The sequence below is a fragment of the Dendrobates tinctorius genome, unplaced genomic scaffold, assembly GCF_039654945.1.
Source record: "Dendrobates tinctorius isolate UK_male_01 unplaced genomic scaffold, ASM3965494v1 ptg000274l, whole genome shotgun sequence".
Taxonomy (NCBI): domain Eukaryota; kingdom Metazoa; phylum Chordata; class Amphibia; order Anura; family Dendrobatidae; genus Dendrobates; species Dendrobates tinctorius.
Window position 1 is genome coordinate 1,692,871 of NW_027361941.1, and position 13,608 is coordinate 1,706,478.

At 46.6% G+C, this 13,608-nt stretch overlaps 1 pseudogene; it reads left to right on the top strand.

The window, feature by feature from the left end:
- LOC141072536 (uncharacterized) overlaps positions 1-13,608 on the top strand; it is a 59,789-nt pseudogene that overhangs the window by 11,310 nt on the left and 34,871 nt on the right.

The following is a 13,608-nucleotide window of genomic DNA, read 5'->3' on the forward strand; positions in this document are numbered from 1 at the left end:
GTAACTAGGCCGCCCCATACTATCGAGTACTTGGAGGCGGGGGGCATTCAGCCGAACTCTGTCACACCTTCTTAGATGCCATGTTTGCTTTTCACAGCAGCAAGTGGTTAAACTGTCAGGGTTTTTGTTGCAGCCTCATCTGTGCCGTCCCTGCGGTGTACATCTATGTTCTGGGGCCCAAACAGATTAATTTATTTTTAATAAATGTTCAACATGTTAAAAATTATAAAATGTGTCTTCTGCTTTTTTGTTATTTTTTTCTTCTTACAAGAATTGTTGGAGCCAATTTTCTTTAGAAACATTTTAATGTCGGCTTTTTCTGGAGTTTTTCTTGTAATATAGGAAAGTTTAAGGCCAGAAATAAACCCCATAAATCACTGTACATGGAGACTTAGGGATCAGATCATTTCTGTCCGTTGTGTTTGTGGAAACAAAAAATCTTTTCTAAAAGCCTCAAACTTCTGTGTGTGACTCAGAGCTGAGATCTAACGTGATAGAAGATTCCAGTGCGGGGAAGACGGGAAACCTTCATATAGACGGCCAGTGGGGATGGAGGCAGTGACCGACTCTGGCCAAATCTGTCTCTAGAGCCGCAGTAGAAGATGAAGATGTCGTCCTCATCATGAAGGAGTTATTTCTCATGTCGCGTGTAATGAATATCTCCTGCAGTATTGCTAATGCCGATTCCAGTGTCGGTAATGAGACGAGAATTAGCGTTATGGAAGATGAGTCTATGAGGAACGTGTTCAGCTGCCGACTCCGAGGAGGAAACTGCTTGTTGTCTGTGGCCTAAATATATAGGTTTTATTAGTAGATGTCAGGGAAGAAAACTAAACCCTGTAAGATAATAAATCTCCTCATATGTTTCCCTTATTATCTCCAGTAATTGTATTATTACACAGGATTCTTATGATGTTACATCGGCTCATCTTCTTCTCATTCAGGTCTCTACAGTATCGGATCCTCTCAGTGAAGATCTTCTACAGAAGAGAATTTTCCTGATTTACCCATCAAGGATGGATATGGAGAGAGACAAGATGGCGGAGAGGATGTTACACCTCACCCTAGAGATCCTCTTCCGTCTCACTGGAGAGGTGAGAGATTCTGATGATGTCACATTACATCATTCTCATCTATGGGAATAACAGATGGACAGAACTGGAGAGGTGAGGACTCTGGAAATGTCTGTAGTGAGATTTATTAATGTGTCTCTCCATAACCAGGATTACACAGTGGTGAAGAAGACCTCTAGTGATCGCTGTCAGGACCCTGTGTCTGAGGGATGGGGAAGACCCCTGAGCCCAATCACGGGGCCTCCACCTAACCCCCTGATCCATGAGGACATCAACGACCAGAAGATCCTAGAACTCATCTACAAGATGATTGAGCTGCTAACTGGAGAGGTGACACTGCTGGGACTGCTGGGACATTATTACTATTTATTTATAAAGCACCATTGGTTCCATGGTGCTGTACATGAGAAGGGGTTACATAGAGTTACAGATATCATTGACAGTAAGCAAACTAACAATGACAGACTGATACAGAGGGTAGAAAGGACCCTGCCCTTTCGGGCTTACATGCTACAGGATGGTGGGGAAGGAGACAGTAGGTTGGGGGGGTTGCAGCAGTTCCGGTGTTGGTTGAAGTGATATCTCCGGTAGTGGTGAGGAGGTAATGGAGTCATTGCAGGCTGTAGGCTTTTTTGAAGAGGTGGGTTTTCAGGTTCCGTCTGAAGGATCCGAGTGTGGTTGATAGCCGGACGTGTTGGGGCAAAGAATTCCAGAGAATAGGGGCACTTCGGGAGAAGTCTTGGAGGCGGTTGGGTGAGGAGCGAATAAGTGTGGAGGAGAGAAGGAGGTCTTGGGAGGACCAGAAATTACATGAGGGAAGGTATGGGGAGATTAGTTCAGAGACACATGGGGGAGACAGGTTATAGATGGCCTTGTAGGTCAGTATTAGTAATTTAAATTGGATACACTGAGGGAATGGGAGCCAGTGAAGAGATTTGCAGAGGGGAGAAGCGGAGGAGTAGCAAGGAGAGAGATGAATTAATCAGGCGGCAGAGTTGAGGATGGACTGGAGAGGTGCAAGGATGTTAGCAGGGAGGCCATAGAAAAGGATGTTGCAATAGTCGAGGTGGGAGAAGATGAGGGCATGTACAAGCATTTTAGTAGAATGAGGGTTGAGGAAGGGACGGATTCTGGAAATATTGTTGAGCTGGAGGCGGCAGGAGGTGGAGAGAGCTTGAATGTGCGTTTTAAAGGACACGGCAGAGTCAAGGGTTACTCCCAGGCAGCGGACCTTCGGTAGGGGGGAAAGCATGATGTCAATTGTTATAGAAAGGTCGGGTAAGGAAGATCTGTGAGATGGGGGAAAGATGATGAGTTCAGATTTGTCTACATTGAGTTTGAGTAAGCGAGAGGTGAAGAAGGAGGATATGGCTGATAGACACTCTGGGATTCTGGAGAGCAGAGAAGTGACGTCTGGGCCAGAGAGGTAGATCTGAGTATCATCGGCATAAAGGTGGTACTGGAATCCGTGGGACTTTATGAGTTGCCCCTGGCCAAGTGTATAGATTGAGAAGAGTAGGGGTCCTAGAACAGAGCCTTGGGGGACTCCAACAGAGAGAGGGTGGGATGAGGAGGTAGTGTGGGAGTGGGAGACGCTGAATGTGCGGTTGGAAAGGTATGAGGAAATCCAGGATAGGGCAAGATCTTTGATGCCGAAGGAGGAGAGAGGATGTGTAATAGGAGGCAGTGGTCAACTGTGTTGAAAGCAGAGGACAGGTCTAGAAGGAGGAGTATAGAGTGTTGTCCCGTAGATTTGGCTGTAAGTAGGTCATTGGTAATTTTGGTCAGGGCTGTCTCAGTGGAATGATGGGGGCGGAAACCAGATTGTAGATTGTCAAAGAGCAAGTTAGATGAGAGGTGGAAGGAAAGTTCAGCGTGGGAGTGCTGCTCCAGGAGTTTAGAAGCGAATGGGAGCAGCGATATTGGGCGATAGCTGGACGTGGCTGTTAGGTCGAGGGTTGGCTTTTTAAGGATAGGCGTGATTGTGGCATGTTTGAAAGCAGAAGGGAAGGTACCAGAAGTAAATGATAGGTTGAAGAGGTGGTTTAGGGATGGAATAAGAGTGGTGGCGAGGTTGTGGAGGAGGTGGGATGGCATAGGATCAAGTGCACAAGTGGTGAGGTGTGATTTGGAGAGATGAGCAAGCTCCCCTTCAGTGATGTTACATAGGGAGGTTATGGGGTTTGGGCTTTGGTCTGGTGTGTAAAGGGGTTGTGGTGGTTGAGCAATAAAGACATGCCGTGTTTGGGCCATCTTGTTTTTGAAGTGTGCGCAAAGTCCTCGGCAGAGATGAGAGAGGTTGGAGGGGGAAGTGGTGGGTGGAGGAGAGAGTTAAAAGTACTGAACAACTGTTTGGGGTTGTGGGATAAGGAAGATACAAGGGATGTAAAGTAGGCCTGTTTAGCAGAGGTGAGGGCAGATTTGAATGCAAGTGTTGCTTGTTTGAGTGCAGTGAAGTCGTCTTGCGAATGCGTTTTCTTCCAGCGCCGTTCTGCAATTCTGAATGCTTACCGAAGCTTTTTAGTGGTGTTATTGTGCCAGGGTTGTCTATTAATTCGTCGCCGCACTCTGTTATGCATGACAGGGGCGACCGAGTCGATGGCTGATGCAAGAGTGGCAAGTGGCATTGTAGAAACTAGTGGCAGTGTCTGTGTCGTGGAGTGAAGATATGGAGGACAGTGGTAGAATAGAGTCAGAGAGTGTGCGAGTGTCTAGATGTGTGAGGTTTCTGCGGGGGTGCGCATGCTGCTGGCCATGGGTGACAGGTGAGGAGGACAGGGATGAGAAAGTGCGTAGATGGTGGTCAGATAGAGGGGAGGTGGTGAAGTTAGAAAGACAGCAGAGGCAGGTGAAAACCATGTCTAATGTATGTCCGTCTGTCTGGGTGGCTGAGGAGGACCACAGAGTAAGTCCAAAAGATGATGTAAGGGAAAGGAGTATGGAGGCTGCTGAATGGTGGGTGTCAATGGGGATGTTCAAATCACCCATGATCATGGTGGGAATGTCAGCAGAGAGAAAGTGAAGGAACCAGGTGGAGAATTGGTCAATGAAGGCAGTGGTCGGACCTGGAGGTCGGTATAGGACGGCCACTTGGAGGTTGGAGGGAGAGTAGATGCGGACAGAGTGGACTTCAAAAGAGGGGAGGATAAGGGAGGGTAGAGGTTGGATTGGGTTGAAGGTGCAATTGGAAGAAAGGAGAAGGCCCACTCCTCCGCCATGTCTGTTGCCAGGGCGAGGAGTGTAGGTGAAGTGGAGGCCGCCGTAACCTAGCACAGCAGGGGAGGCAGTGTCGGAGGGTGTCAGCCATGTTTCGATGAGGCCAAGGAAGGAAAAATTACGAGAGGTAAAGAGGTCATGAATCACATGGAGTTTATTGCAGACGGAGCTGGCATTCCAGAGTGAGCCAAAGAGTGGGAGCAGGGTGGTGGGTGTTAAGGGCATGGATTTGAGGTGGGAAAGATTTCTGGTGTTTGTGTTGGTTTGGGAATGATAGAAGGGGCAACAATGGGAGGTATGGGCTGTGTGGGTCCAGGGTTGAGAGATATGTCGCCAGCAGTGAGGAGAAGCAGAGAGAGGGAGAGCGTGTGGGAGAAGGAGGGTGGGTGGCTTGTTTTGAATTTTATTAGGAGAGCTCTGAGGTCAAGGAGCAGGTCAGCAGTGGAGGTCAGGTGGGGAGGCAAGAGGAAAGGAGAGATTATTATTTGGTTAGCGGGCGCTGGGGTTTGCGGATAGCGAAGAAGAGTGAGGAGTAGTGGAGCCAAAACTGTTAGAGCGTATGTCAGCATAGTGAGAGTAATTTAGAAGGCAAAAGAAATTTAGTACATGTAAATGCAGCGGTTAGTCGTACCTTCTGGTCACTTCAGGCTCATTTCAGATGTTATCCTTAGAAGACATCCTTGCAATGACGGACCGTGGTCAGACAGATCTCTTAGTCTGAATTTATACTAACTTAACAGCACATGAAAGGGCCCAGGTGTGATCAGAAAGGGAGGAGCAGCAGGGAGACTGGATGCAGACACAGGAGACGATTAATTAAAGTCACAAGAGGAAATGCAAAGGGAGATAGTATTGCAGCCATAATATATACCAGTGATAGCAGACAGATACAGGGGTGATTGGGGTTCAGGAAAGCTGGGTGATGATGGTATTGCAGCCTGAACACATACCAGTGATAGCAGACAGATACAGGGGTGATTGGGGTTCAGGAAAGATGGGTGATGATGGTATTGCAGCCGGGATACATACCATTGATAGCAGACAGATACAGGGGTGATTGGGGGTCAGGAAAGATGGGTGATGATGGTATTGCAGCCAGAACACATACCTGTGGATGAAGCAGATCGATTGTCAGAGTGATAGTAATAGTGAAGCATAGCAATAATAATAATGAAGCATCTATAGCAGGGAGTCATTTTCAGGCATATTTCAGATGTTATCCTTAGAATGACATCCTTGGAATGACAGACCGACATCATACAGTAACACTATGAAGGGATCGGGGGATGACGGTATCATTGTATGTGTCAGGTTCCTATAAGGTGTCAGGATGTCGCTGTCTATTTCTCCATGGAAGAGTGGGAGTATTTAGAAGGACACAGAGATCTGTACAAGAACGTCATAATGGAGGTTCCCCAGCCCCTCACATCACCAGGTAATAGACAGGACTAAATACACACAGCCTATAATTATCTGTATGTAGAGAATGAATTCAGTCCCTGTGTGTGTTTCATCCAGATCTATCCAGTAAGAGGACAACACCAGAGAGATGTCCCCGTCCTCTTCTTCCACAGGACTGTAAACAAGAAGATCCCAGTGCTCCTCAGGATCATCAGGTAGATGGAGAGAAGGTGTCAGGAGATCTCCCCTATGATGTGTAGACGGCTGTGAAGGTCTTGTGCTCAGTCTTGTTTTATCCACCAGTATTATGTGTTTTATACTTGTGTAATGAGAACGGTGGAGATGGCAGGATTACAGCTGACACCAGTGACCGGAGATAAACTTTTTACCTCCAATCACAGCTGGGTGGTCATGCTGTGTTCTGACAGTGTGGGAACCACGGCTCTGTGACCGACGGGGATGATTTTACCGCCAATCAGAAGCACTACACCAGTGTTTACCACACTGCCATACAGCTTGGGAAACTCCGGCTTTTGTGCTGTGCATGTTCGGCTATATTCTGCTATTAAATCAGCAAAAGTGTTGTGCCTGCCATCTGATGTATATACTTCTCATCAAGTTCTTATTAAGTGAAGGAAAGTCTATTTTTTAACTTTGGTCTCCCTCATTCATCTCCATACCATCTGGTCTGGGCGTACAACGACAGCATGCCATCTGCGGAGTCGGGAGATATGACTCTGCTATAATGTGTGTGTATATATAATTATCCTATACTAGATGGTGAAACACAAACAGAAAGCACAGAATGACAAATGTGCAGAAATACCTTGCAGTAAGACATATAACAGTAGTCAGCAAGTGCTGATAAAAAGATGACAACAAATACAGGGTATTTAGTCAATACTTTTTTTGCAAAAAAATGTATCCCAAGCTGCTCCACCTCGTCAAGGTAACCCTTATTGAAGCAGTCCCTATCTAATGTATTTAAAATCTGAACATATGAACAGTGTCTAAATGACACTAGATGGTGGCCCGATTCTAACGCATCGGGTATTCTAGAATATGTATGTAGTTTATTTATGAAGATTTAAGAATAATGCAATGAATGTTCGGGTGGTGTAGAAAATTGCTTTGGAAAGGCTTCTGGGATCGACTTTGGGATTGCCCCTTGCAGACCTGGGGGGCTGGACCCTCATCTGACCTTGTTTTCCCTGGGCACACCGCTGGTAAAGGTTCCCTCTCTGCCTGCTGCACGCGCCATCTTCCTCCTTTGTGGTGACATCACCGCTACCCGGTGTTCGGGCGGTGTGGAGATTTCCTTCTGAACAGCATCTGCGTCCTGCCTTAGGCTTGCCCCTTGCTGACCGGGGTTTTTTCGCCCTCCTCTGCTCAAGTTAAGGCAGGGCACATCGTTGGTGAAGTTCCTGTGGAGGACTGCTGCGGGTGCCATTTTCCTCCACCTTCAGTGTTGTCCCCGGGCGCGACCAATCAGCGACGCGGGATTTCCGTTACAGACAGAATTAGACGATTATATATATGTACACTAGATGGTGGCCCAATTATAACGCATCGGGTATTCTAGAATATGGCCAAATTCGCATGCGTTTTGCCGCAGAAAACATTTTTCACTCGTTTTTCACGTGCGGAATTCAAGCGCATACCAAACGATTTGAAGCATCGCTTGGAATGTGATTGACAGGTTGGTCACACTTGTGAAGCATAGTGTTTTTGACAATTGTGATCAACTTTTTACTATTGATTGAAACCACAATTTTTTGCAAGTATTTAAATAGGCACTTCAACACATGAATCCACACTTGCGGGCAAAAAAGAATATTACTCCTTCTTATCCAAAATGAAGCGAACCACAATTATATTACAAACATGTAACTTTATTAAACAAAATAAAGACATTTAAAATTGGCTACATACTCATTGTTTCCTGATAACCTACCCCAAAAGGGGAAAAAAACAGCAGACAATTATCTCTGTTTTGTTTAATAAAGTTACATGTTTTTAATATAATTGTGGTTCGCTTCATTTTGGATAAGAAGGAGTAATATTCTTTTGTCCGCAAGTGTGGATTTTTACTATTGATGATGCCTATGCAGCATCATTAGTAAAAGATAGCATGTAAAAAAGAATTAAAAAAATTAAAAAAAGGTTATTCTCACCTTCAGACGGTCCCCGGACTCATTCCTTCCTCTCCACGCTCCCGGCATCTTCCGTCACCAGTAATGCTTAGCGCGAATTACCGGAGATGACGTCACTCTCGCGAGAGCGCGATGCTTGCGAGATTGCGACGTCATCAGCGGTCTTTCACGCAAATCATTACTGGGAACGGAAGATGCCGGCTGCGTGGTTAGAGGCGGGAGAGCTCCGGGGGCCGTCGGAGGGTGAGTATATCACTATTTTTTATTTTAATTCTATTTTTACAGGTTTATGGTACCCAAGGTCCGGAGGAGTCTCCCGACTCCTAGCGCCGCTGATCTCCCGACGGTAGCGGTGGCGTGTGTCCTTCAAATTCCGGACTGCGCCTGTCGCTGATTGGTCGCGGCCTGCCGGCCACGACCAATCAGCGACGCGGGATTTCCGTTACAGACAGACAGAGTTAGCCGATTATATAAATAGATATATATATGTTATATATAGCTGACCCGTGGAAGCGCTGTTAGGCCGTCGTTAGAGTTTACTCACTCCTTTCTTCCGCCTCCCGGCCATGAAGTTTTAAACTTTTGCTACAAATAAACTACAGACTTTCAATATGGATCAGTGAGTGCTGCAGTCCTTACTTTCTTTGATGGTGAAATTATATAAATATAGATATATTCTGTATATATGTGTGTGTATGTATATATATCTGTTTGGCAGAGTCATATCTCCCGACTCTGCAAATTGCATGCTGTCATTGTATTATTACACAGGATTCTTATGATGTTACATCGGATCTTCTTCTTTTCATTCAGGTCTCTACAATATCGGATCCTCTCAGTGAAGATCTTCTACAGAAGAGAATTTTCCTGATTTACCCATCAAGGATGGATATGGACAGAGACAAGATGGCGGAGAGGATGTTACACCTCGCCCTAGAGATCCTCTTCCGTCTCACTGGAGAGGTGAGAGATTCTGATGACGTCACATTACATCATTCTTTTCTATGGGAATAACAGATGGACAGAACTGGAGAGGTGAGGACTCTGGAAATGTCTGTAGTGAGATTTATTACTGTGTCTCTCCATAACCAGGATTACACAGTGGTGAAGAAGACCTCTAGTGATCGCTGTCAGGACCCTGTGTCTGAGGGATGGGGAAGAACCCTGAGCCCAATCACGGGGCCTCCACCTCACCCCCTGATCCATGAGGACATCAATGACCAGAAGATCCTAGAACTCATCTACAAGATGATTGAGCTGCTGACTGGAGAGGTGACACTGCTGGGAATGCTGGGACATTATACAGTAACACTATGAAGGGATCGGGGGATGACGGTATCATTGTATGTGTCAGGTTCCTATAAGGTGTCAGGATGTCGCTGTCTATTTCTCCATGGAGGAGTGGGAGTATTTAGAAGGACACAGCGATCTGTACAAGAACGTCATAATGGAGGTTCCCCAGCCCCTCACATCTCCAGGTAATAGACAGGACTAAATACACACGGCCTATAATTATCTGTATGTAGAGAATGAACTCAGTCCCTGTATGTGTTTCCTCCAGATCTATCCAGTAAGAGGACAACACCAGAGAGATGTCCCCGTCCTCTTCTTCCACAGGACTGTAAACAAGAAGATCCCAGTGCTCCTCAGGATCATCAGGTAGATGGAGAGAAGGTGTCAGGAGATCTCCCCTATGATGTGTAGACGGCTGTGAAGGTCTTGTGCTCAGTCTTGTTTTATCCACCAGTATTATATGTTTTATACTTGTGTAATGAGAACGGTGGAGATGGCAGGATTAGAGCTGATCATAGATGGGACTTCTCCATCTGTTGGTGACTTTTACAATATTTGTTTCAGGGTGAAGATCTGACCCATATTAATACTACAGAGACATATGTGAGGGGTGATGAGTGGTGTAAAGAGGAGATTCCCACATATGACTACCCAGGTGAGTAGTAACCACTGAATGCAGAGAAGTCACAGATTCCTCTCAGTCACCGGCTGTGGCTGCTTTATCGGTAGTGTAGTTCGGCCGTATTACCATGATTACCATTTTGCCTCTAGACCACAACATTCTCCTCCACCCAAAACTGTTCAAATGACTTTGGGCAGTGAAAGCCCTTTTCTATAGGACTTACGACCTGGAGGATCCACCTACCCCCTGGGATTAGTGTGAAGGTGATCCCTTAAAGCGAGATCTATATGATTGCTTCCACCTGACCCAATATAGGCCAAGTGAGCGCTTAGAGTCACATGGAACACAGAGTTAGATGTCTACTCCTTTCTCAGCAAAGGCTTGCACACAACTGAAGTTTATTCTCAAGACAAAGAGACAGGAGATGGGTGTCACACAATCTTCTGAGTAGCCAGTGTCAGTCTATGATAGGTCCATTCAGCTTCACTTCCATATATGGTATCCAGTATCTCAGCTTCTGCATTCCAAGGATTCCTTCCAAGGTGTTGTCTGAAGACACAGACGCCATCTTGGTACACCATATCTGAACTGACTTATATAAGGTTTAACCCCTTCATGACCCAGCCTATTTTGACCTTAATGACCTGGCCATTTTTAGCCGTTCTGGCCAGTGTCCCTTTATGAGGTTATAACTCAGGAACGCTTCAACGGATCCTAGCGATTCTGAGACTGTTTTTTCATCACATATTGGGCTTCATGTTAGTGGTAAATTTAGGTCAATAGTTTTTGCGTTTATTTGTGAAAAAATTGGAAATTTCACAATTTTCAAATTTTGAATTTTTATTCTATTAAATCAGAGAGTTATGTGACACAAAATAGTTTAATAAATAAACATTTCCCACATGTCTACTTTACATCAACACAATTTTGGGAAAAAAAAAAATTTTTGTTAGGAAGTTATAAGGGTTAAAAGTTGACCAGCGGTTTCTCATTTTTACAAAAAAATTTACAAAACCATTTTTTTAGCGACCACCTCACATTTGAAGTCATTTTGAGGGTTCAATATGACAGAAAACACCCAAAAGTTACACCATTCCAAAAACTGCACCCCTCAAGGTGCTCAAAACTACATTTAAGAAGATTATTAACCCTTCAGTTGCTTCACAGGACCTAAAGCAATGTGGAAGGAAAAAAATAGACATTTTAATTTTTCCAACAAAAATGTTGTTTTAGCCTCAATTTTTTCATTTTCACATGGGTAACAGGATAAAATGGATCCTAAAATTTGTTGGGCAATTTCTCCTGAGTGCACCGATACCTCATATGTGGTCATAAACCACTGTTTGGGCGCACGGAAGGGAAGGAGCGCCATTTGACTTTTTGAAGGGAAAATTAGCTCCAATCGTTAGCGGACACCATGTCGCGTATGGAAAGTATGTAGTGTATGTTAGATTGGTGTGTGTGGTGTAGTATACGTCAGGTTGGTGTGTGGTATTTACTACACCACACACATCAACCTGACGTACACTACACCACACCACACACCAGCCTAACATACACTACGTCAGGTTGGTGTGTGGTGTAGTGTATGTCAGGTTGGTGTGTGGTGTGGTGTAGTGTACGTCAGATTGGTGTATGGTGTGTTGTAGTGTATGTCAGGTTGGTGTGTGGTGTGCTGTAGTGTACGTCAGGTTGGTGTGTGTGTGTGGTGCAGTATACACCACACACACACACACACAACAACCTGACGTACACTACAACACACACACGAACCTGACGTATACTATACCACACCATACACCAATCTGACGTACACTACGCCACAGACACTATCCTGACATACACTACACCACACACACCAACCTGACGTACTGTATGTTAGGTTGGTGTGTGGTGTGGTGTAGTGTACGTCAGGTTGGTGTGTGTGGTGTTTTGTATGTCAGGTCTGTGTGTGGTGTAGTGTATGTCAGGTTGGTGTGTGTGGTGTTGTGTATGTCAGCCTGGTGTGGGTGAGTTCTGTAGGGGAGTGTCAGGATGTGTTTAGTACACGGACATGTGATGAATTCTGAAGCATTCATTCATACACAGTCCAGGTTTGTCAGGAAATGTTTCCCCCTTTTATAGCATGTTGTCCTGGTACCATATGGGAAACTTGAGTTCCAGGGGGGTTGGGGCATGCTCTGTCCTCCTCTCCAAAAATCAGGGCCTTTATCACCGCCTCCTGGAACTGAAGGAAAGTGTTGTTGGTCTGGCCTGCACATCGTGATAGCACGCATGCGTTATACTGTGCCATTTGTATGATGTGCACAGCCAGTTTTCACAGCCAGTTTTTTATACCACACTTTCGCCTTCCGCATAGCACTATAGGGTTGGAGGACTTGATCACAAAGATCAACTCCCCCATGTGTTTGTTGTACCCCAGGGCACAGTCCGGTTTGTGGGCCTGTGGACCTGGTCTGGGGTACCTCGAACGTTGGTGGCCGTGGTGCCAGTGTGGGGAAGGTGACCTGATGGACGGACTTGGCTGGAGGTAGAAGGGATGGTAGTAATGACAGAAGGGAGACAGCTGGGAAAGATACAAAAGGGAGTGCAATACCTAGTTTTGACCACAAGATGGCAGGGGGAGTGTAGTTCAGGACTTGACATCAGCTTAGGGCTTAGGAAACCGCTTAGTCATGGGGGGCGGGGAGATAGGAACCCAGGAGGGAAATTCCCAGTGAGAGAGGGGATAAATAGGACAGGACAGGGTTCCAGGCTAGACTAGTCCCGGGAGGAGCTCAGGAGGAGAAGACTCAGGACAGAAGACTGACAACGGTGGAGAGCTCGGCCAGGGGACTAACAGGAAGAGACAGTCAGGGGGGTGGCCCTGACACAACGGACCGCAGGACAGACGAGGCCCCGGGGCACCAATTGGACGACGACCTCAGGCAGGTGAAGCGCTGGTGGTAGATTGGTCTAGGACAGCCCCAGCAAAAGATCAGCGAGGAACGTCACTACGACTGAAGGAAAGGTGAAGGTACCCGGGCCTGGATATGGAGAGCTGTTGGGTCGCCCTCCCAGGGCCGTGGGGTACTCGGTACCAGGCCGGTGTCAGGGGGATGTGCTGCGGTGGCGGCGACCCGGTCCGTGGCCCTGGGCGCCCAAATAAAATGGTGGTAGTGGTTAATGAAATAGTTTGTGACGCCACCTGTGGTGTTTGGCAAGTGTGATGTTAAGCCAACGCTGCGTGCAGATCCGCTGGGACTGATGGCATGGTGCAGCAAAGATGGTGTAGCTCCCCACAGGTGGAGCTGTAGTCCCAGGGCAGTGTAGATGCGATGTTAGAGGAGAGGCACGAGCAGTGTGGATGTTGGTACTCAGATGTAGCGGTACTGATGCAAGAATGAATGGAGGACACCAGGGCTTGCAGTTTCAAAGCTTTACTCACAGTTCGTAGTGCACACAGGTGCCTTCCTCAGTACTGTGTCCTCCGGGGTAGAGGCCCAGCCAACCTCCAGGCAAGATAGGACTCTCCCTGCCAACACTCCACCAACATGTGCCTCTCTGAACGACTCCTCCAATGCGCTTGTAATGGTGAAGCACTCCAGTACTTAGTTACCCTGGAATGCCTCCTACAGATGTTCCTAGAACCTCACTTGTATGACAGACAGCTGTAGCCTGCTCGGGGACCTCCTGGATCCCGGCTCTCTAGCAGTTTGCTGTTGTGTCCCAAGTCTTAGATGGGAGTAGTGCATTTACAGCCAACTACTCCACCGGTGTCTGCTGCAGAACCATAAGTGTCCACACAGCCTCGGGGACCGGGCCCCAGCCTTGCACTGAGAACTTATAGGCAGGGTTCCTCTTCCAACCC